Genomic DNA, 21,600 nt, shown 5'->3' with positions numbered 1-21,600 from the left:
CTTGGGGCACCTGCGTGGCTCAGTCGGTTGGGCAGCCGACTTCAGCACAGGTCATGATCTCACAGTTCGTGGGTTCGAGCCCCGCATCGAACTGTACTGACAGCTAGCTCAGAGCCTGGAGCCTGTCTTTGGATTCTGTAACTCCCTCTCTCTCTGGCCCACCCCTGCTCACACTGTCTCTCTCTCTCTCTCTCAGAAATAAATAAAACATTAAAAAAATTAAAAAAAAAAAAAGAATCGGACTCTTAACTGACTGAACCACCCATGCACCCCTGGACTCAACTTCTGCAACATCAAGGACCCAGGGAACTCATCCCAGGCCCAGACCAGAGGCTGAGGCTTCAGGGCAGAATCTTCTCTGTCCCCAGCAAAACCACCAGGCTTCTCTAAGCCTCCATTTGCGCATCTGTAAAATGAGGGGTTTTGACCACATCTATAGTTCTCCCTGTAGGCTGAGCATTAGAACCAGTAGGGGAATTTTCAGAAAATGTCAATTCCTGAGCCTATCCTCAGACCAGTTAAATCAGAACCCAGACCAGAATTTTTCAAAAGTTCCCCAAGTGATTCTACTGCAAGCCAAATTTGAGAACCACAGGTCTCAATACTCTTAAATGTCCTTCCTTAAGTTTCTACAAGTCCATGAATGGAATATTCTGAGAAAGTGAGTTTTCTGGTGAACTTAGAATTTACCACCAGAAATTCCTTCTTGTTTCTATTCCTATTTTTGAAGACCTTTCTAAAGTGAATAAATCTTGGAGTGATTGGGTGGCTCAGTCGGTTAAGCATCTGACTGTTGATTTTGGTGCAGTTTATGATCTCCTGGTTCGTGAGTCTGAGCCCTACATCAGGCTCCGTGCTGACAGTTCAAAGCGTGCTTGGGATTCTCTCTCTCTGCTCCTCCCCCACTCATTCTCGCTCCCTCTCAAAAATAAACAAACATTAAGAAAAAAACCTTTAAAGTGAATAAATCTAAATCTTTTTTTAAAATGCCTTATTTTTAAAAATTCTGGTGTAGTTAACATGGTGTTCTATTAGTTTCAGGTATACAATCTAGTGATTCAACAATTCCGTATGTGACTTAGTGCTCATCATAAGTGTCCTCTATAATCCACATCACCTATTTCACCCATCCCCCCACCCACCTCCAGTCTGGTAAACCATCAGTTCTCTATAGTTAGGAATCTGTTTCTTGCTTTATCTCTTCCCCCTCTTTGTTAATTTTTATTGTTCCTTAAATTCTACATGTGAGGGAAATCATACGGTATTTGTCTTTCTCTGATGAACTTAATTTCACTTAGTGTAATGCACTCTAGCTCTATCCATGTTGTTGTAAATGGCAAGATTTCATTCTTTTTTATGGCTGTGTAACAATCCATTGTGTATATGTATACACACATATACACATGGACATACCACATCTTCTTCATCCATCCATCTATAGATGGGTGAATCTAAATAATCTTGAAGGTCATTCCTATCTTAATATTTCTCTGACTACATGAGAAACAGATTCTGAGGAACTGGTGTTTTCTGTTAACTTAGAATTCTACCCAAACTTCCTTTTCAGTTTTACTTCTACTTTTGAAAATATTTCTAAAGTGTACAGTTTCCAACCTAGGGAAATGAGGATAATAACCTCATAAGATGGAAGCTGCCAGATGCTCTCTTTCCAGCCAGGACAGACCTTACTAATCGATGATGACATCACCAACTTACCTTAAAAATCCTTCTCAACCCGGGGTGCTGGGGTGGTTCAGTCCATTGAATATCCAACTCTTGGTTTCAGCTCAGGTCATGATCTCACAGTTTCTGGGTTTGAGCCCAGCATCAGGCTCTGCGCTGACAGTGTAGAACCTGCTTGGGGTTCTCTCTCTCTCTCTCTCTCTCTCTCTCTCTCTCTCTCTGCCCCTGCCCTACTCGTGCTCAAAATAAATAAACTTAAAAAAAGATGGGGTGTCTGAGTGGCTCAGTCGGTTAAGCATCCAACTCTTGATCTCACCTCAGGTCATGATCTCATGGTTCATGAATTCAAGCCCCACATGAAGCTCTGCACTGACAGCACGGAACCTGCTTGGGATTCTGTCTGTCCTTCTCTCTGCCCCTCACCTGCTTATTTTCTCTCTCTCTCTCTCTCACAATGAATAAACTTTGAAGAAAAAAAATTCTGTAAAAAAACAAAACCTTAAAATAGCCTTCAGTACTAAAAAAAAAAAAAAAGTCCTTCTCAACTCTAGGCAGCTGTGGCCACTTGAGATGACCCCTATTTGCCATTGAATGGGAAATTTAACTCAATATGTATTTCATGATGGAGTATCTTTCAGGGCTCACAGGCAGGATTCCAAATAGCCCTTCCTCACTCCAACTCCAAATGCACAAGACTACTCAACTGGTGGTATTGGGGGGCTGTGCTGAATGTATATTGAATCTGGATAAACTTTGGGTATAATTACATGCAGCTTTTTATAAAAGTATGCTTTCTGCCATTTACTGTTTTTACTTTTTTTTTTTTTAAATGTTTTATTTATTTCTGAGAGAGAGAGAGAGAGATCATGAGCAGGGGAGGGTCAGAGAGAGAGGGAGACACAGAATCCAAAACAGGCTCCAGGCTCTGAGCTAGTACAGAGCCTGATGTGGGGCTCAAACCCATGAACCATGAGATCATGACCTGCGCCGAAGTCAGATGCTTAACCGACTGAGCCACCCGGGTGCCCCTGCCTTTACTCAAACTGAATACAGAGAAGCCAGTTCTGGGGAGATCCCACAGCAACTCGAGTAGGAGCCAGAGTTCAAATTCTGATCCTGTTACTTACTAGTCAGTCACTTGGGCAAGTTACCCAAGTTCCCTTCTGTAAAATGTGGCTAATAATAGTATCTACCTCACAGGGCTATTGTGAAGTTGGAATGAAACCACAGACCTAAGACCCAGGGTGTGATGCTCCGGGAACTCTTGTTAATCCCATTTGTTGAGGGTTTCGTTGAATTCTGATTAATTAACCTGGCATAGAAGTATTAGAGGTGGTGGAGACAACAGTAGTGGATAGAAGAAGTCCCCCTATTTTGTGCCTGAAACACCAGCCGGTGGCAGGAACCTATGAATCTGTGCCTCAAAAGTGGGTGCTTGTCAATGTCATCTTGGGCAGCAGTGACCTACATCTGGGATGTTGTCGTGTAAGTGTGGAGTAATCGACAGGAGCTGCGGTGCCCAGAACAGGCGTGCTGGAAATCGGTGGGTGTGCTTTCTGGTTGATGTTCCCATTGGCATTTGGGGCTGGGTGGAAGCTGGATGTCTGAGAATGTTTGGAACAGTCCCATACGATGAAAAAATGTCTCCTGTCCCACATGGCTTTTGAGTGTTCTTCCAGACAAAACGCATTGCAAATGCAAATCGGCCGTACTTAGAACACAGTCATCCTGAAACTAAGTCCTAAGAAGTTACTTGAAGAGCCTAGTAATTGAGAAGACCATGCCATACAGAGAAGCTTAAATGGAAGGAAGATCTTTGTCTGGAAATTACCGTGTTATTTACTTGTGTTGTGCAGGCTGCCAGCCAGGTGCAGTAAATATTTCTAACTACAAATTCTCCTGAAAAGGGTTTCAAGGCTGTAGGGCAGTTAACTCCACAGTGAAACCAACTGAAAATCCGTAACAGATTTGAGATTTCCTTGAACAGACTTGGCCAGCTCTAAATAACACATTCATGAAATAAAAGGATCTTGCTGAATTTCACTAATGTTTTAAAAAACTTAAAAATACTGTTATAATATTGCCATCTATATACATTTTCTCTATTTTTTAAATAGCGCAATGACAAGAAATCTAGGTTGCGCGATTACATTCTAAAATTACTTATTTCCCAGTTGCTTGTTCTTTTTCAAGAACATTATTCAGATTCCTTTTCTAGAGTCCTCCCCACCACTTCCTCTTTGTCTCCATCCTCACAGGAGAGAGCTCCAAGTTCTTCTGAAGCACTAGAGATTGTCACTAGAGTGATACCACTGCTCGTAACCCTCCTGATACCAATGCCGGATATTAGCATAGCATTAGTTTTTGTTCTGATATCCACCCATAACTCTGCCCGTTCATTTTTCTGTTCTTCTTGTATAAACAGCTTCTGATTTTTCTTAAATCCCAAACCTCTTCGTCATCAGTAGGTGCAGGTAGTGGGCTGCTGTGTCGTACCGTCCAGGGCCCCCATGCCTGAGCCTTTAGATTTTGTAATCCATGTTACTTTATTGTATATTATCTTTTTATTGATCCTTGTTTTTGTTTTTAATTATTTTAATGTTTATTTTTGAGAGAGACAGTGTGAGCAGGGGGAGGGGAGGGGCAGAGGCAGAGACGGAGACACAGAACTCAAAGTGGGCTCCAGGCTCCATGCTCGCAGCACAGAGCCTAATGTGGGGCTTGAACTCACAAACTGTGAGATCATGACCTGAGCTGAAGTCAGTCACTTAACCGACTGAGCCACCCAGGCACCCCTTATCCTTTTTGTTAAAAGAGTGGTTCTTCATGGGGGTGACTGTCCCCCCGAGGACATTTGGCAATATCTGGAGACATTGTTGGTTGTTGTGATTGGGGGTAATGTGCCGCCGACATCAGTGGGGAGAGGCCTGGGATGCCACGAGCTACCGTGCAGTGTCCAGGACAGTGTTGCAGGGGTCATGTGGCCCCATGCCAATAGTTTGGTTAAAAAAATCCCATGTTGAGTTAGGGTATTCTATTAATTACATTAATTTGTGCATAGATAGTTTATATCCACCAATTTCATTTAGGGTATTAAGAGGACTTTATAAAAATATTTGTCATTCAAAGAAGCTGTAAACCACTGGCATAAATCAAAATAAGAGGAAATAGTCTGGGTAGATGTTGGATTCCCCACTCTACCATAGGCCTTGAACCAGTTATATAAGTAAAAAATGACTCTGAAAAAATTTCTCCTAATCTCACGTGGAAGCCGAAGGTCACATGTGAAACTCCAGGGTGTCTGAACTGCTGAATGTCCATCCTTCCAGCTGTATTTCTCCGACGTCTGTCACCAAACATACTTGTTTTGGGAAACATTTGTTCAGTAGCTGTACTCCACAGTCTTCTCCCCTCCTGTTCTGTTTTGCTTTTTAATTTTATTTTTTTTAAGTTTGTTTATTCTGAGAGAGTGTGAGCAGAGTAGGGGAAAAGAGCAAAGGAGAAAGAGAATCCCAAGCAGGCTCTGCACCATCAGCACAGAGCCCAGCTTGGGGCTCAAACTCAAGAACTGTGAGCTCATGATGTGAGGCGACATCAAGAGTCTGATGCTCGACCAACAAAGCCACCCCTCCGCTCCTGTTTTGATGAGTTTTTAAAAACACTGGAGAGGGTCTAAGTCCTCCTGCAAGATTGGGCAGAAACACTTCCCTCTCGGTCAGCGCCCAGCTCTCAGTCTCTGTCACAGTTTCCTAGTTGGACGAGCACAGCTGCAAGAAGGCAAGAGGCACTTGCTCCCTGTGCCACAAATACCTTCTCGAGAATGTCCCAGAATGATTGAAAGGGGTGGCACTTATGGCTAACATGTGGGAGAAGTGAGTTTGTATATGGTACCATTTCGCACATTCCTTCCCAAGATGCATTAGGAAGCCTTCACTACAAATGGCGTCAAACAAATGAAATGGAATATTCCAGAGTCTGCAAAACAAAATAGGAGTGAGCAGACTTTCTAGGGGATTCTCCTGCTCTTTCCACGCATTAACACGGCAGCATTGGAACTCTGGTTCTACCATTTGTCATGCTGCATGACTTTGGCCATAACTTTGTTCTTCTGGGTCTCAATAGATGTCCTCTCTGTAGAAGGGATAGGAAGCACCTAGCAGATGTCTGGCACACAAAAGATACATCATGGGCTGCTTTTGCTTCATAAATCCACTCAAGGCTGTACAGTATAAGGGAAAGATGGACCCCACCCAGGTCAAAATCAGAGCATGTTTTGAGTTATACCTGTGGCAGAGTGGTTGGCATTGGGGAAGGGCCTCTGGCATGAAGCCAGCTGTATACTTTGAGCCTCTTGGTGGCACTTACTCAATTAGACCTTCAAACCATTTTAAGGCAACCCTTGGTCACTATGAGTGCTTGCTATATGCCAGACCATACATGTAGAATCTCATTTTATTGTCATAATAAAAAAATAGGTGTTCTTGTTCTCTCTGGTGGACAAGGAAAGTGAGGCCCAGAGCAGTGCAGTGATGTGTCCAGGCTCCGGGTGGCAGGAGCCCTGCGGCCAAGGCAGGACTAAAGCCCAGGCAAGGCTCTTAGCTGCCGCCTTTGCACTTGGCCAGGGTCCCCGTCCTTCCTTCTGGAGAAATCCCTGCCAAAAGCCGACTCACACCACCTGTGGGAGGGGAGGCTTTCTGAAGCCAGCCAGCCCTTCTCCAGGACTCAGCTCCTGGGGCCTTGTGCTCATTGCCCCCGGCAGCCCGGCCCTGGGCTCCCCACTACCGCGTCCGCTTGGTGGAGAAATGGGTGGGGCCCAAGGAGCAGATTTATTGCGTCTCCTGCGCCTGGGGCTCCATCCCAGTCGCGCAGAATTGGAGCGATGACAAGGATAAATGTGTTTGGCTCCAGGCTCGGTCACTGAGAATTTATCGAGCACCTGCAGTAATAAAAACGAACGCTGCAGCGCGCACGGCACCGCGTGGGCGTCCGGGAAGACGCAGAGGAGGTGCCGGAGCCCCCGGCTTGCTCTCTCGCTGCCTGCAACCCAGCTGAGGATCACCGCTGCCTCCCGGACAATCTCGAATAAGGTGGGGCAAGTCTGCGATGAGGAACCCCAGAGGGCAAGTACTCTGAGGTCATGCACAGCTAGTGAGGAAGCAAACGACAGCTGTGGCTTCTGTGACACTTATGTGAGCTGCTTTTCTGTTTAAACACATGTAGAAAAATAGAATTTAAAAGTATCACTAAGCAAAAAAGAAAAAACCACCGCAAAACCCACTGCCCAGAGAGAACCGCCATCCCTTCCCAGGTCCTGTCTCCATGCGAATGTACACGAACATGACCCCAGCACGTGCCCTTATTTTACAGAGTTGGACCTTGCACACACACTCTGGAACCCTGTCTCCTTTACAACACACTATTTAAATGGCTCCCTGAGAGGAGGCTGCCCCTGGGCAGGGAGGAGAGGGTGCTTCCGGGCTGGTCTTCGGCCCCTGCCGGCAGCCTCAGACTCCAGGAGGGAGGGAGCCCCCCAGCAAGGCATCAGGAAGGAGGTGGGTGAGGGTGAGGCCTGGAGGGAAGAGATGATCCAAGTGAGCGTTGCAGGGTAGTGCTGCGAGATGCTGAAGGGAGCACGTTCAGGTTCAGGGACCCTGGAGGGGGTGGGGGGGGGAGGTAGAGAGGGCTGTGCTTCAGCCCTCCTGTGGGGCAATGGAAGAAGCTGGTGAGCTCGGCTTTGTGGAAGCAGAGACCCTTCTCTGGGTCGTTTAGGTAACCAAAGCAACCGGCTTTCCTGCGCTTCCCACACACCTATTCAGCATGCACTTAAGCCACGAAGAAAGCATGAAGCCAGTGGTTTTTCTTTCTCTTTTTTTTTACTGTTTATTTTTGAGAGAGAGAGAACGTGTGTGTGCAAGTCGGAGAGGGCAGAGAGAGAATATGAAGCAGACACAGAGCCAGAGGCGGGGCCGGAACCGAGGAACCACACGATCCTGACCTGAGCAGGAGTCAACCGCTTAACCCTACTGAGCCACCCAGGTGCCCTGAAGCCAGTGTTTTCTAAAATGCGTCCCTGGGAACACAAATCCCACGAAAGTGTTCTCCGGAAAAAGGGTTAAAAGAAAGCTGGAGAAATGTGACCTACAGTCCCCCTACCTTGGAGAATCCCGGTGCACAGAAGCTTACCTGTGGGCCTGAGAAGAAAGAGGATCTTAACCCAGGGCTTCCCAAATGATTTTCTCAGAAGAGCTCTTACTCTCTATGGGATTTCCCTCTTGCTGAGGGCCCAGTGGTGCTGGAGAAGACAGCCCGGCCCTGGGCGGGAGGCCTCCCTCCTCAGGGCAGCTTCCTTTCAGGCGCTGGAAAGCCCCGGCCTCGCAGGTGCTGGGGCCCTGGGAGCGCAGAAGTCCGTGCTCTCAGGGACTCCTCCGGCTCCCCCGTTCCGTCCCGGAGATTCATGACCATCAACTCTTCCGCCCAGAGAATACCCAATGGGTGTTAAAGTCAGTCATTTACTCAACAAATGTTTCTTGAGTTCTTACTATGGGCCAGTTACTGTTCAAGGCGTTGGGGATCGAGGAGTGAATAAGAACTTTTCTCTTATTGCCCTAATGGGGGAACAAGCTGTTTTATAAGTCACTTCAGGACTCTGAGGAGAAATAAAGTAGCGTAAGCATAGGGTGCAGGGCAGGGAGACCGATAGGAAATGCTATTTTATTATTTATTTATTTAATTTATTTAACTTTTCCCTTAACAGGGCTTCTTGTTCATTAATAGAAACATGTTGGGTTAATGAATTTCATTTGGGTATTACTTTAACTTTTTGTGATCCAATACGAGGGTGTTCTGTCTGTTCCAGTATAATTAACATATGTGCTATATTAGTTTCCGGTATACAGTATAGTGATGCAATACTTCTGCATCAGTCAGTGTTCATCATGATAAGTGTACTTCACCTATTTCACCCATTCCCCACCCAACTCCTATCTGATAACCACCAGTTCTCTAGAGTTAAGAGTCTGTTTTTCGGTTTGTCTCTTTTTTTCTTGTTATCTTGTTTTATTTCTTAAATTCCACATATGAGTGAAAACACAGTATTTGTCTTTCTCTGACTTATTTCGCTTGGCATTATACACTTTAGCTCCATCCATGTTGTTGCAAATAGCAAGATTTTGTTGCTGTGGCTGAGTAATATGCCAGTGTGTGTGTGTGTGTGTGTGTGTGTGCACGTGTGTGCGTGTGTGTATCACGTTTTCTTTCTTTTTTCTTTCTCTTCTTTTTTTCTTTCTCCCCTCTCTGTCCATTCATTTACTGATGGACACTTGAGTTGCTTTTCTAATTTGGCTATTGTAAATAAGAGGGGTTGCAATTTTATTTTTGAACACTGTTCTTTTTTTAAAAAAAAAGTGTTTATTTTTGAGAGAGAGTATTATTAGTGAGAGCGAGAGAGTGAGTGAGTGGGAGGGGCAGAGAGAGAGAGTTCCAAGCAGACTCCATGCAGTCAGCACAGAGCTGGACATAGGGCTCGAACCCACAGACTGTGAGAGCATGACCTGAGCCGAAATCAAGAGCTGGATGCTTACCTGAGCAACCCAGGTGCCCTGAGGGGATGTAATTTTAGATAAGGTAATCTGGGAAGGCTTTTCTGAAGAGGTGACCTTTAAACAGAGACCTGATATAAGCAAGAAAGAAATGCCGGGGAACTCTCCAGGCAGAGCATTTCAGGTGGAGAGAAGAGCAACTGTAAAGGTTCTGAGCCAGGAACAACAAGGAGGCCAGTGTGGCTTCAGGGAGGAGAGGAAGGGGAGAGTGGTACAAGATGGGGTCACAGAGATAGTGGGGACCAGATCTTATAGGACTGTGTAAAGGTCACAGTAAGAACTTTGGATTTTGTTCAGAGTGAGACAGGAAGCCACTAGAAGAATTGAGCAGAGGAGTGACATGCATTATAAGGGAGAATTTCTGCTTTCTAATGGGCATGAATAATTTTCTAAATGGTAAGAGCCCACCCTTTGCCTGTGAAAATAATAGAACTTGTGAGAAGTAATTGGCTTTCTTTTGAGAACTGAGGGAAGATCTCACAAGCCACCTGGATTGGTCATGCATATGTCATATACTCATGGAACACCTCCCATATGCCAAGTTCTATGCTAGGTACTAGGGATATAAATGTAGTTCATATGAACTACATTCAGTTTAAAAACATAGTTCATATGTTTTTAAAACACTTTTAAGGAATCTCTACACCCAACGTGGGGTTTGAACTTAGAACCCAGAGATTAAGAGTCACATGCCCTACCAGTGAGTCAGCCAGGTGCCCCATGTAGTCGATAAGACTTTTAGTTTCCACCCTTTGATACAAAAAAAACCAGTTACTTTGCTCCCCTAATTAAATAGAATTTCAAGCTCCCATTTGCCATGGTGGCATGGAGTTCCATCTCAGTCATATTTCAGGAGGTGGAGGTCTTCCCTTTCCTTTGTGGTTCTGTACAAATCCAGTAAATCACAGGTGCATGACAGGGGAAGGTCCTAAGGTCTTCATTCTGTCAGGGATAATGCCGAGGCGCTTTTGACCGAAGCCTGGTGGTATTCGAAAAGGCAAGAAGCTCCGTCTCTTCGTACCAAACTGCACTCCCAAGATCCTGGTTCCAGGATCACAGTTTTTAAGAGTTCAGTCTCCCTGTTGTCCACTCACTGCTCTCAGTGACCAGGGTACTGTTGGTTGGTGCAAGGTTGCATAAGGCCCCAAAACCTTCACTCAAGCCTCTAATACCCTTGCTTCGGCACCCAAGTGTACCAGCATTTAGGGTAGGTGAGCTCGGCTGGGCCTGTACAGTGGGATAGCCTCTAGAGCTGTTGGCCTTACAAGGAATGACACAGAGTAGACTGTAAAACCCACGTCCTATAGTTGTGTGTGTGTGTGTGTGTGTGTGTGTAATACGATTAACACAAAAATTACTCCTTTTCAGTTTTGTGCAAAAAAGTGTGCAGCAGGCACCTTCCGTTTCTTGTGAAAGATTCTGAATTCATTATGACTATAGAAGAAGTTTTTTTTCTTGGAGGTTAAACGGCTCTCGAGTATCATTTAGCTGAGATGAAAAAAATGATTTTGTCTTTAACCTTTCATCCTTGACCTCTCCAAGCCATAGTTTCCCCATCTCTTTGTTTTATACTTCAAAGAATATGTGCCCTATATCACAGCCAGTGTTTTCTAGAAGCAATCACTGGTTGAACAGAATGTCAGTTGTCTGATTCGGCAGGTCCTGACTTGGCTTCACTCCCTAGTTACTAGAAGTTTCTCTGTCCTTCTTCACTCTCGAACCCTCCTCCTTTCTTTTTCTTCCTTTTCTATTCATTTACCTGCTTATTACAAGGGATATTTTAAGGGCACAGATGAATAACTGGGTAAAGAAAGAGGTATGGAGGGTACTGTCTGGAAGGGTCCTGAGCACAGGAGCTTCAGTCCCTGTGAGCTGGGGTGAGGAACCCTCCCCAGATGTGCATGCATTCCCTACCCGAAGCTCCAAGTTGTGTTTTATCTTTTTTTAAAATAATTTATTCATATTTCTTTAGGTAGGGGTGTGTTTTAATTTTCTTAATGTTTTACTTTATTTTTTGAGAGACAGAGAGCATGAGCAGGGGAGGGGCAGAGAGAGAGGAAGACCTCGAATCTGAAGCAGGCTCCAAGCTCTGAGCTGTCAGCACAGAGCCCGACACAGGGCTCGAACTCCCTCAAGTGAGATGATGAGCTGAGCCAAAGTCGGATGCTCAACCGACTCAATCACCCAGGTGCCCCTTTTTAAATATAAGCTCTACACCCAACATGAGGCTTGAACTCCCAACCCTGAGATCAAAAGTTGTATGTATGCTCTACCAACTGAGCCAGCCAAGCACCCCTCTAAGTTTTGTTTTAAAGATCACTTTAAACTCGGTGATGGGAATCAGGCTGGGGTAGGTTTGTAGTGGACCCCAACCTCAGCTGGGCCCTACACTCAGCCCTCAAGGCCCCAGGTCTCCACTGTCCAGGATGCAGGAGTGCCGCAGTGACCCGCCACAGCGGACATTTGTCCTCTCCTCCATACGACATGCTGAGTAAAGGGTTGGACGTTGGCTGGCAGCAGTCCTGCGGCACTAATGAAGTTTAGGAAGTGCTTAGCTGAAAAGGCCACGGATCAGGTAATTGAATTGGTGTCAGACACATAATGGCTTCGAGAGTCTTTTCTCCTTCATTTGGTAAGAAGAGCCTTTGCCCTCACATCCTCCATAAAAGCTCAAGGAGAAAAGGATGTTCACCCAGCTATATATCAACTCTGTCTATTGAGTGGGAGTTTTGGGAAACCATATGGAGAAGCACACTTTTTAAGAAGGCTTTGGGGACTGTTAATAGCAGGCTGGGCAGGGTGCAGGAAGAGGCTGCGAACAAGTAGGTTCCACAAGACGCTGCCAGGTGATAAAATATTAAAACCAATACCGACACTCGCTCTTCAAGGAATGGACTTAATGATTGTGTCAGAGATCTGGGCTCTGCGGTCAAATGGACAGTGAGCTTTGGGCTTTATCAAAAATAGTTTAATGGGTGCCATGAGTGGATGCCAAGAATGCTTAACGGGTGGTAGGCCCTGTGCTAACCTCTTACGCATTATCTCACTTAATCCTCCTAACAATCCAATGAGGGAGGCACTGTTATTGTCCCCATTTTACAGATAGAGAAACTGAGGCTTGCCTAAGATCGCACAGTTGTGATGTAGTGAAGCGTGGCTTGAAATCTAGGATTGAGGTTCTAACACCAGTGTTTTCTTTCCTCTTCTTTGGTAAAAAACTTACAGGAAAACGGAATATGTTCATATACAGTAAATGGTAGTGCTTCAAGGGTTGACAATGAGTTAACTCCGTCCCACCGATCCCGACCCCAATCCAGAGGCATCACCATTGCCGGCTTCTTATACTGCCTTCCAGCTGTGCAGATTACACACATAGATACGTATGTGTTTGTATGTCTACACATGTGTCTACCTACCCTATCTGTGCCTTGTTTTCTTTATTTTGGCTCCGTAGAGACATTTAGGATTTTGGAGGCTTTTCTGGGGTTTTGGCCTTTATGTATGTTTTGTCATGGGTAACAATGTTGCGATACGCATCCTCAGGCAAATGGCTCCGCAAACGTGTGTGAACAACATTGTACTTTTGATCACAAGAGCAAGATGCTTTGCAGGGACAGTGGGGTCACTCAGGAGTCACTGGCTCAGAGACGACACTTCTCTCCAGGGCATGGGGGATGGCAACCAGGGAGCCGTATAGGCTCTTGGCGGAGAGACATCCCATAGGTACAACTTTAGGTTTGATGGGGCAGACTTCACCGCCCTGTGCCCTAGGAGCATTTCTGAATGAGAATGAGAATGTGGCCACAGGGGTTCCTCTCTGCAGCCACCATCTCATCACAGCCCCCTTGGGGCAGCCAGGAGTTGTAAGTGTCATGTGTTAAGCCTGCCACCCCAGACAGGTGGGGCCCCACCTGGCCTGGCTCACTTAAGGAGGCAGGGGCTGAGACCTAGAGAGATGAAGCAGCTTGCCCCAGGCCACACCATAAACGTGGTGGGGAGGATGGCGCGGTGGGGCTGGAGGGGGGGCTTCTGTCTGCACTGCTCCCTCCTCTGCCCCAACTTGGCTCAACAAATTCTGATGAACAGAGCTTTGCCTCTTCTCTAGCTCATCCTAAGTCTTGAGAAGCTCCTGAAGCCACTTGTGGGCCTGGGGAAGAGGGTGCGGCTGCCCTTTTGGCACCTGATTGCCTTCCCTTCACTAGGGTGAAGCTGGCTTTTTGTCTCAGGAGGTTGGCGTTTTGTATAGAAACTGCTTCTATCTTCGTATTAGTCAGGACGTCTTTGGTGGTAACAAACAACCCCCAAATTATCCTGGCTTCATCCCAGGATTCAGTTTGTACTTACTCATGTATTCCCTGACTCTGGCCCCTCCCCATGCCAGCCGTTCTCCCTGTAGTGACTCAGTGCCCCCATGCACTTTCATCTTGTGGCTTACCACCGCGGTGTGTGGCCTCTGTGACTGCCCTGGGGCAGGGTGCAGGGCTGGGAGGGGAGTGGTGCATGGGAAGATCGCACACTGACTCTTGAATGCCTCTCTCGGTCATTTCCACTCGTAGCCCACTGGCCAGAACTAGGCATGTGGCCACACCAGTTGCAAGGGCCTGGGCAGCGTCGGGGGGGGGGGGGGGGGGGGGGGGGGGGGGGGGGGGGGGGGAGGGTGCTGGAAGAGGAGGTGTCAAGTGGATAATCCTGAGCAGTACATGTCTCCGCCAAGTATGCAGCTTGGGGGTGGGTGGCAGGTGGTGAGCACGGGCTGCATTAAGCAGGGCCATGACCACAGCCCTGTGGAGGCTAATTGTTAATAATAGCTTTGGGGACCAGTGGTAGCTTCTGGGTGCTACTCAATTGCTAATTCATCTGCAGAGGACTTTTATTTTTCTTAATCATCTTCCTGTCACCTAAAACACATGTGAGGAGAACTCCACCCAGCAAATGTAGACTTAACTTTGGTAAATTCATTATAAGGTGTGTATATACATATATATATAATATATTCTTGAATCTGCCTCCCAAGGCAAGAAACAGAACAGAGTTCACTGTTAATAATTTTTGGATTTTGCACTCCATGCCACCAAACCTGAGTCTAATGGAACTTCAGAAAAATGGAGCTTTGAATTTCAGAGGTACAGTGCTCCACTTTATGCTGAGGCTGTCTAATCTTGACCAGGAATGTGTGGATGGGGTGCAGGGAGCCTGGGGCCAGCCGGCCGGCAGCCCGGGTGACGGCAGCCCGACTTTCCCCGTCTGCCCTAACCGTGCACTTGGTTCCTGGGTCAGCCTGCTGCTTGTGGCCCCAGTGCCCCCCAGGAATGCATGTGCCCTGAGAGGCCACCGCACCCACCACATGACCTCTCCTTCAGGGCCCAAATGCAGCCTGGAGGTCAGCCTGACCCAGGGGACTCCCAGCTCCGGGCAGAAGCCCCATTACCCCTGCCAAGGGATGTGTCAGCCTAGAAGCAGCACTCCATGTTTTGGTAACTTGCAAAAGCCTAATCCTAGAAAGACTGCATGTTCCTTGCGGCTGGCTCGCCCCGCCTCCAGGGAGCCTGCCGCACCTGCTGGGAGGCAGCACTGGATGGGGGACCCCCCTCCCCCATCTAGATCTGTCATTACATATTTCTAGGCCCAGGTCAGACTCCAGCGAGTATGGCTTTCTCCCCTCTCCACGCCCTGGTCGCCTGCACCCATGAAGCTGCTGACCTGGTTTTTGATGGGAAAAGGAGGATCTTTGTGCAAAGTCAGATGAGAGGAGGGGAAGCAAACACGGTGCTGCCTTAATGTAAGGCAGCCGTGACCCCCTTCTGAGCAAGGCCAAGGAACCTAGGCCTTCCCACTCAGAGCGTTTGGAACAAACTCCCAAAATACCAGAGGCTCAGTATGAACCTCCTTTGCTGTCACAGGAGGAAGTATGAATCATTCGAAACACGCGATTTCCCTCGTCCCCAAACACTGCACAGATACTTCCATTTAGTGGCATTTTACATGTGTGAGGTATTTTTAAAGAAATTCTTCTCTCTCTCTCTCTCTCTCTCTCTTTTTTCCTAAACCAAAAACACCAGCTGTAAAACCCACGGCTTCCTTCCCCTCTAGGTCTGCCGTGGTAGGAGGCGGCGGCGGTGGCGGCGGCGGCAGACAGCCGGCCCCTGCGCTCTGAGTCAGGCCTCCCTCTCGGCGGCTTGCTGCCTGCAAAACAAACTTAAAAGCTGGTGAATGGCACTTAGGGGCCCGCAAGCACGCAGGGAGGCCTAAAATATTTGCAGAGGCACACACTCTGCTCACAGAATGAAAGGCCACTATGTAAATAGCTGGGCTCTGCTGGGGCGAGGCATCTTCAAAGTGGCTTCTGCTCATCAAATCCAGCCAGGAAGGGTGCAAAGACGTTCATTCAAAAGCAGCACGCAGGAACCACACCACGACTTCCTGGCCCCAGAAGGTAGACTCAGAAAGGGACCACAGCCTGGGGTCCTGTGTTGCTTTTCCTCGCTCTTTCTCCTTTGCTGCAGAGTGCACGGGTTGGGGGGAGGGGTTTGTGATGGCTTACAATGTCAGCTTTCAGGGCTGGGCAGACATGATCAGTTTTCTCTCTCTTGGCAGGGGAAGGCTTTTCTGGAAGACACTCAAAAGGCAACCGTAGTTACTAATGGAGCATGGCAAAGCATGAGACAGAGGTAGTTATTACTCAGGCTTGACAAAAAGAAGAACATGGGATGGTTTTTGCATCAAGCTGCAAATATTAATTCCAAAGACTCCCAGGTGAGCGGGAGAGTGGCCCAGACGCACCTGATACCCCCTTGCAGCGTCACCCGCACCTCCCAGAAATCCCACACAAACGTGAAAACTGGCAACAGCCCTGTGACCACACGGAGGCTGAGAGCCAAAATCCAGGCAGAGTTTTCACCAACCACGTTGTCCACTGGGATGTGTTTAGAAGAACATTCTTGGATTTCACACCATTTGTGTTGGCCCCTCTGAACCAGAACAGGAGAGACAGCCCCCAGAAGGGAGAGAAAGAGTTTCGTTCTACTCTGCCCCTTTGTCAGTGGTGATCCTCCACCCAGGCGGGCAGGTACCGTCCTCCGGTCAGGCACAGCCTCGTGTCATCCTCCGTTTTCTGCCTCTCTCTCCAAAGCAACAATGACTGTGATTTCCAGCATGCACCACAGTGAAAGAAGGGTAAAGATGTGCATCATTTCTTCAGATGTTTAATCACTGGAGGAATCTCAATTGGTACACAAGGTAAGGGGGTGGGGAGTGGCTGCTTGAAGGGCTGCAGGCCACCCTGGGCTCCCCGGCCTCACTAGAGTATGAGACTGGAGCAGAAGAAACGTCGGCTGGTTCAGAAATAGCCCAGGTGATGCTCAGCAGGCACGAACACCTGAGCTAAGCAGGCTTAGCTCCACAGAGGAAGCTTGGCCAGTACCCAAGTGGGAGGCTAAGGACGCCACAGTGACCTTGTGTGACGGACCAGGCTGAGCCTGGATAGAGGGCTCTCTGTGCAAATACCAGCAAGGGGCCAATGAAAAGAGGGTAGAGCCTGAAAGAGAGGAAAACCACCCTCCAGACTCTGGGCAGCACATCTCTCTGGACATTGCTGTTCTATAAGAAACAGATGCTAACCTCAGATAGTGGCTGCCCCATGTCTCTGGAAAGATGCAAGAAGATACAGCTTCACTGAAACTGGCTAAAGAAGGAACTAGAAGGACGAAATAGTCTGAGCTGAGAAAGGAGATACAAAGACAGCTGGCTAAAATCAGATAGTATAATGTACCCAAAAAAGAGAAGAGCCAGATCAAAGCTGCATTTGAAGAGAGTAAGGGCAGGACTAAGAAAGAGCCTGTTAACCAAGAAGAAGAGGCCGCAAACTTCTTGTTTTCAGGGTCCTTTGGCCCCTTGAAAGTAATTGAGGATGACAAAAAGCTTTAGTAGCTTTTGCTGTGTCTATAGAAGAAATTAAAATGGAGAAAATTTTAAATATTTATTAAAAAGTTACTTGAAAACAATAGCAAACCCTTTGCATGTTAACATAACATTAATGAAAAATAACCATGTTTAAAATTTTTCAATGAGAAGAGAGTCACAGGCTTCTTGCAGATTGTTTTAATGTCTACCTAAACAGAAGCTAGTTTTCTACTCATTGCTGCTGCTTTATTTATTAAAAAAAATTTTTTTTTAATGCTTATTTATTTTTGCATGAGAGAGAGACAGCACACGAGCAGGGGAGGGGCAGAGAGAGAGGGAGACACAGAATCCGAAGCAGGCTCCAGGCTCTGAGCTGTCAGCACAGAGCCTGATGTGGGGCTCGGACTTACAAACTGTGAGATCATGACCTGAGCTGAAAGTTGGATGCTTAATGGACTGAGCCACCCAGGCGCCCTGCTTTATTTTTTGAGCTATAATTACTGTATTCGTTTCAGGTGTACAACATTGATTTGCTACATGTATATAAGGCAAAGTGATCATAATGATCTAGTTAAGCTCTATCAGCACATGTCGTTACAAGTATTGTGATGAGACCTTTTAACATTTACTCTCAACAACTTTCAAGTATACAATATAATGTTATTAACTATGACCACCATGTGATACATTACATCTCCAGAACTTAACTGATAACAGGATTTTGTACTTTAGATTCGCCCTCCCTCACCCCCCGCCCCCAACTCACTTCTGGCAACTACCTCTCTGATCTGTGTCTAGGGTGTTCCTTTGGTTTGTTTTTTGAGATTCCACATATAAGTGAGATTATAAGATACTTGTGTTTCTCTTTCTGACCTATTTTACTGAGCATAATGGTCTTCAAGTCTATCCATGGTGTCATAATTGGCAAGATTTCCTTTTTTTTTTTTAATGGCTGAATAATACCCCAACGTGTATATATACTACATTTCTTTACCCACTCCGCCTACAGTAGACACTAATGTGGTTTCCAATATCTTGGCTACTGTAAGTAATGCTGCAATAAACATGGAGGTGTACATATCTTTTATATATCTTTTCAAATTAGTATTTTTGTTTCCTTCAGATAAACACCCACAGGTGAAATTGCTGGGTCATATGGGAGTAGCATTCTTAACTTAAACAGGAACCTCCACACTGTTTGCCACAGTGGCTGCACAAACTTACATTCCCAACAGCGCATGAGGGCTGGTGTTGGTGGTATGGTGGTGAGTATAGCTGCCTTCCAACAGTGCGTGAGGTTCCCTTTTCTCCACATCTTGCCAACACTTGTTATTTCTTATCTTTTTGATACTCGCCATTCTAACAGGCATGAGGTGAGATCTCATTGTGGTTTTGATTTGCACTGCCTTGATAATGAATGATGTTGAACACCTTTTCTTGTGTCTGTTGGCCATTTGCAGGTCCTTGGAAAAAATGTCTGTTCAGATCCTCTGCCTACTTTTTAATCAGATACATACACATATACATATGTGTGTGTGTGTGTGTGTATGTTTGCTATTGAATTGTATGAGTTCTTTATATATTTTGGATATTAACCCCTTATCAGATATGATTTGCAAATATTTTCTCCCATTCAGTATGTTGCCTTTTCATTTTGTGATGGTTTCCTTCAGTGTGCAGAAGCTTTTTAGTTGAGGCAGTCCCATTTGTTTATTTTTACATGCGTTGCCTTGGCTTTTGGTGTCAAATCCAAACAAACCTCACCAAGATGCATATCAGGAGACTCATTGCCTAGTTTTCTTCCAGTTTTATGGATTCAGGTCAGGTCTTACACTCAAGTCTTTAATCCATTTTGAGTTAATTTTTGTGTATGGTGTAAGAGTGGTCCAGTTTATTCTTTTGCATGCGGCTGTCCAGTGTTCCCAGAACCCTTTATATTCTTGTCTCCTTTGTTGTAAATTAATTGACCATATAGAAGTGGTTTACTTCCAGATTCCTTGTTCTGCTGCATTGATCTATGTGTATTTTTATGCCAATTCCATACTTTTCAGCTTTTCACTACCGAGTATGATGTTTAGGTGTAGACTTGTCATTATGACCTGTATTTTGTTGAGGTACGTTCCCTCTATATCCACCCTGAGAATTTTTACCATAAGTGGATGTTGAGTTTTGTCAAATGCTCTTTCTGTATCTATTGAGGTAACAACATCTCTATCCTTCATGTTGCTAATGTGGTATGTCCTGTTGATTTGTAGATGTTGAACCATCCTTGCATCCCCTGAATAAATCCCACTTGATCATGGTTTATGATGTTTCTAATGTTTCTTTGAATTTGGTTAAATTTTGTTGAGAACTTATGAATCTGTGTTCACCAGGAATATTAGACTATAATTTTCTTGTGGTGTGCTTTTCAGGTTTTGGTATCAGGGTGATGCTGGTTTCGAAGTGTTCCATCCTCTTCTGTTCTTTGGGAGAATTTGAGAAGGATTGGTATAGATTCTTCTTTAAATTTTGGTAGAATTCTCTGGTCCTGGGAAGTTTGCGATGACTGATTCAATCTGTTCAAGTTTCCTAGTTCTTGATTCAGTCTTGGTAGCTTGTATGTTTCTAGGAATGTATCCATTTCTTCTAGGTTGTCCAGTGTGTTGGCATAGCATTGTGCATAGTGGACTCTTAAGATCCCTCTGTAGTTCTGTGATATCAGTTGTAATTTCTCTTTCATTTGAGTCTATTTATTTGAGTCCTCTCTTTTTCCGTGGTGAGTCTAGCTAAAGATTTGTTAGTTTCATTTATTTTCTCAAAGAACCAGGTTTTAGTTTCATCCATCTTCCCTATTGTCTTTTTAGTCTTGTTTTCATACATTTCCACCCTGATCTATGCCATTTCCTTCCTCTACCAACTTTGGGCTTAGTTTGTTCTTTTTCTAGTTCCTTGAGGTATAAAGTATGGCTTTTAATATGAGTTGTTTGCTAATACATGCATTCATTCTCTGTGAAGTTCTCTTCTCCCCCTTTAACTCTGGTTGTTTCCTAGCATGTTTTTAAATCTCCACATTACCTGTGAATTTTCCAGTTCCCTCTTGTAACTTACTTCTAGTTTCATACCACTGTGATTAGAAAATGTGATTGTGACAGGATTTCAAACTTCTTAAATGTATTAAGCCTTGTTTTGTGGCCTAACATTAACTATAAGAATCAGTTAAAAGATACACAAGATAAAAGATAAAATGTGGCATCAAAACCAGTGTAGTAGAGGAAGTAATAACATAGAGCTCTAGGGTGCACTCAGACTCAACTTGTTACCGACTTAAAATTGACTGTTATTCTAAGTTGTCCTATGCAAGCCTCATGGTAACCACAAAGCAGAAACCTAGAGTAGATACACAAAAGAACAAGAAAAAGGAACGGAAGTATACAACGATAGAAAACCATCAAATCGCAAAGGGGGAAAGCAAGAGAAGAAAAAGGAATAAAGGAACCGAAAACAGCCAGACAACAGTGAACAAATGGTAATGAGTACATACCTACCAAGAAGACATTAATTGACTAAGTTCTCCCTCTCCATTGTTTAAGCCACCCAGTGTGTATTTTGTTATGTCAACCTGGACCAATACACAGGCCCTCTTTTTTATATCTTTGTAGTGTATGACATTTTTATGATGACTATGTAGATTACTTCTATAATCAGAGCACCTGCCTCCAATTTCTGATTTTGAAAAAATCACTGAGAGAAGAGACAGAGGGAGGACAAGGCATGGCCACTCACGAAGCATGGCTATCACAGCACTGGTTTTATTCCTCATTAGTACGTGCGGAGCTTCCCTCCTGCCGCCTGCTCGGTCTCAGCTCCACCTCCACCCAACCCTGCCCTGTGTGGTCAGCTTGCCTTGAGGGGACCCCTAGCCTGTGGCTGCTCCAGCTGAGGAGACCGGTGGGCCCGGATTTGCTCGGTCACCACTAGGGTCTGGTGTGCAAGATGTCACCAGGGCCATCTCCCTGTATTCCACACTTCTGGTTCAAGCCTAGACAAACAGGCCAAGTGTGTTTCTGTCCTCCGCAACCAACCCGAAAGCCCAACAAGCCTGCAGTGAGAATGGGTGCAAGCAGCTGGTGCGCCTGTGCAAGCTCTGGCCCCTCGTTCACGTGGCGGGCTCGGCAGCGCTTAAAAGCCGTGTTGGAATAACCGCCCTGGAAGTTCCTGTAAAACAGACTTCTTCCAGCAAATTTTCCCCTGGGAAACCCTTCTGCTTCGGTCGGGGGTGCCGACTGTTGGGGACGTCGGGGTGGTAACCAGCAATGGTGGAGGAGCAGGGGTCCAGGAGAGGAGGGCCCGGACTTGCCGAGGTCACAGCCAACGAAGGGGGCTGGGAATTTCAGGATAGCGGCGCTCTGCAAGGCCACGCGCTCCGATCCTGGTCGAA

Source organism: Hyaena hyaena, unplaced genomic scaffold, assembly GCF_003009895.1.
Source record: "Hyaena hyaena isolate Hyena2069 unplaced genomic scaffold, ASM300989v1 scaffold_224, whole genome shotgun sequence".
Lineage (NCBI taxonomy): Eukaryota > Metazoa > Chordata > Mammalia > Carnivora > Hyaenidae > Hyaena > Hyaena hyaena.
The sequence above is the reverse complement of the archived record's forward strand: the minus strand, read 5'-3'. Positions refer to the sequence as shown.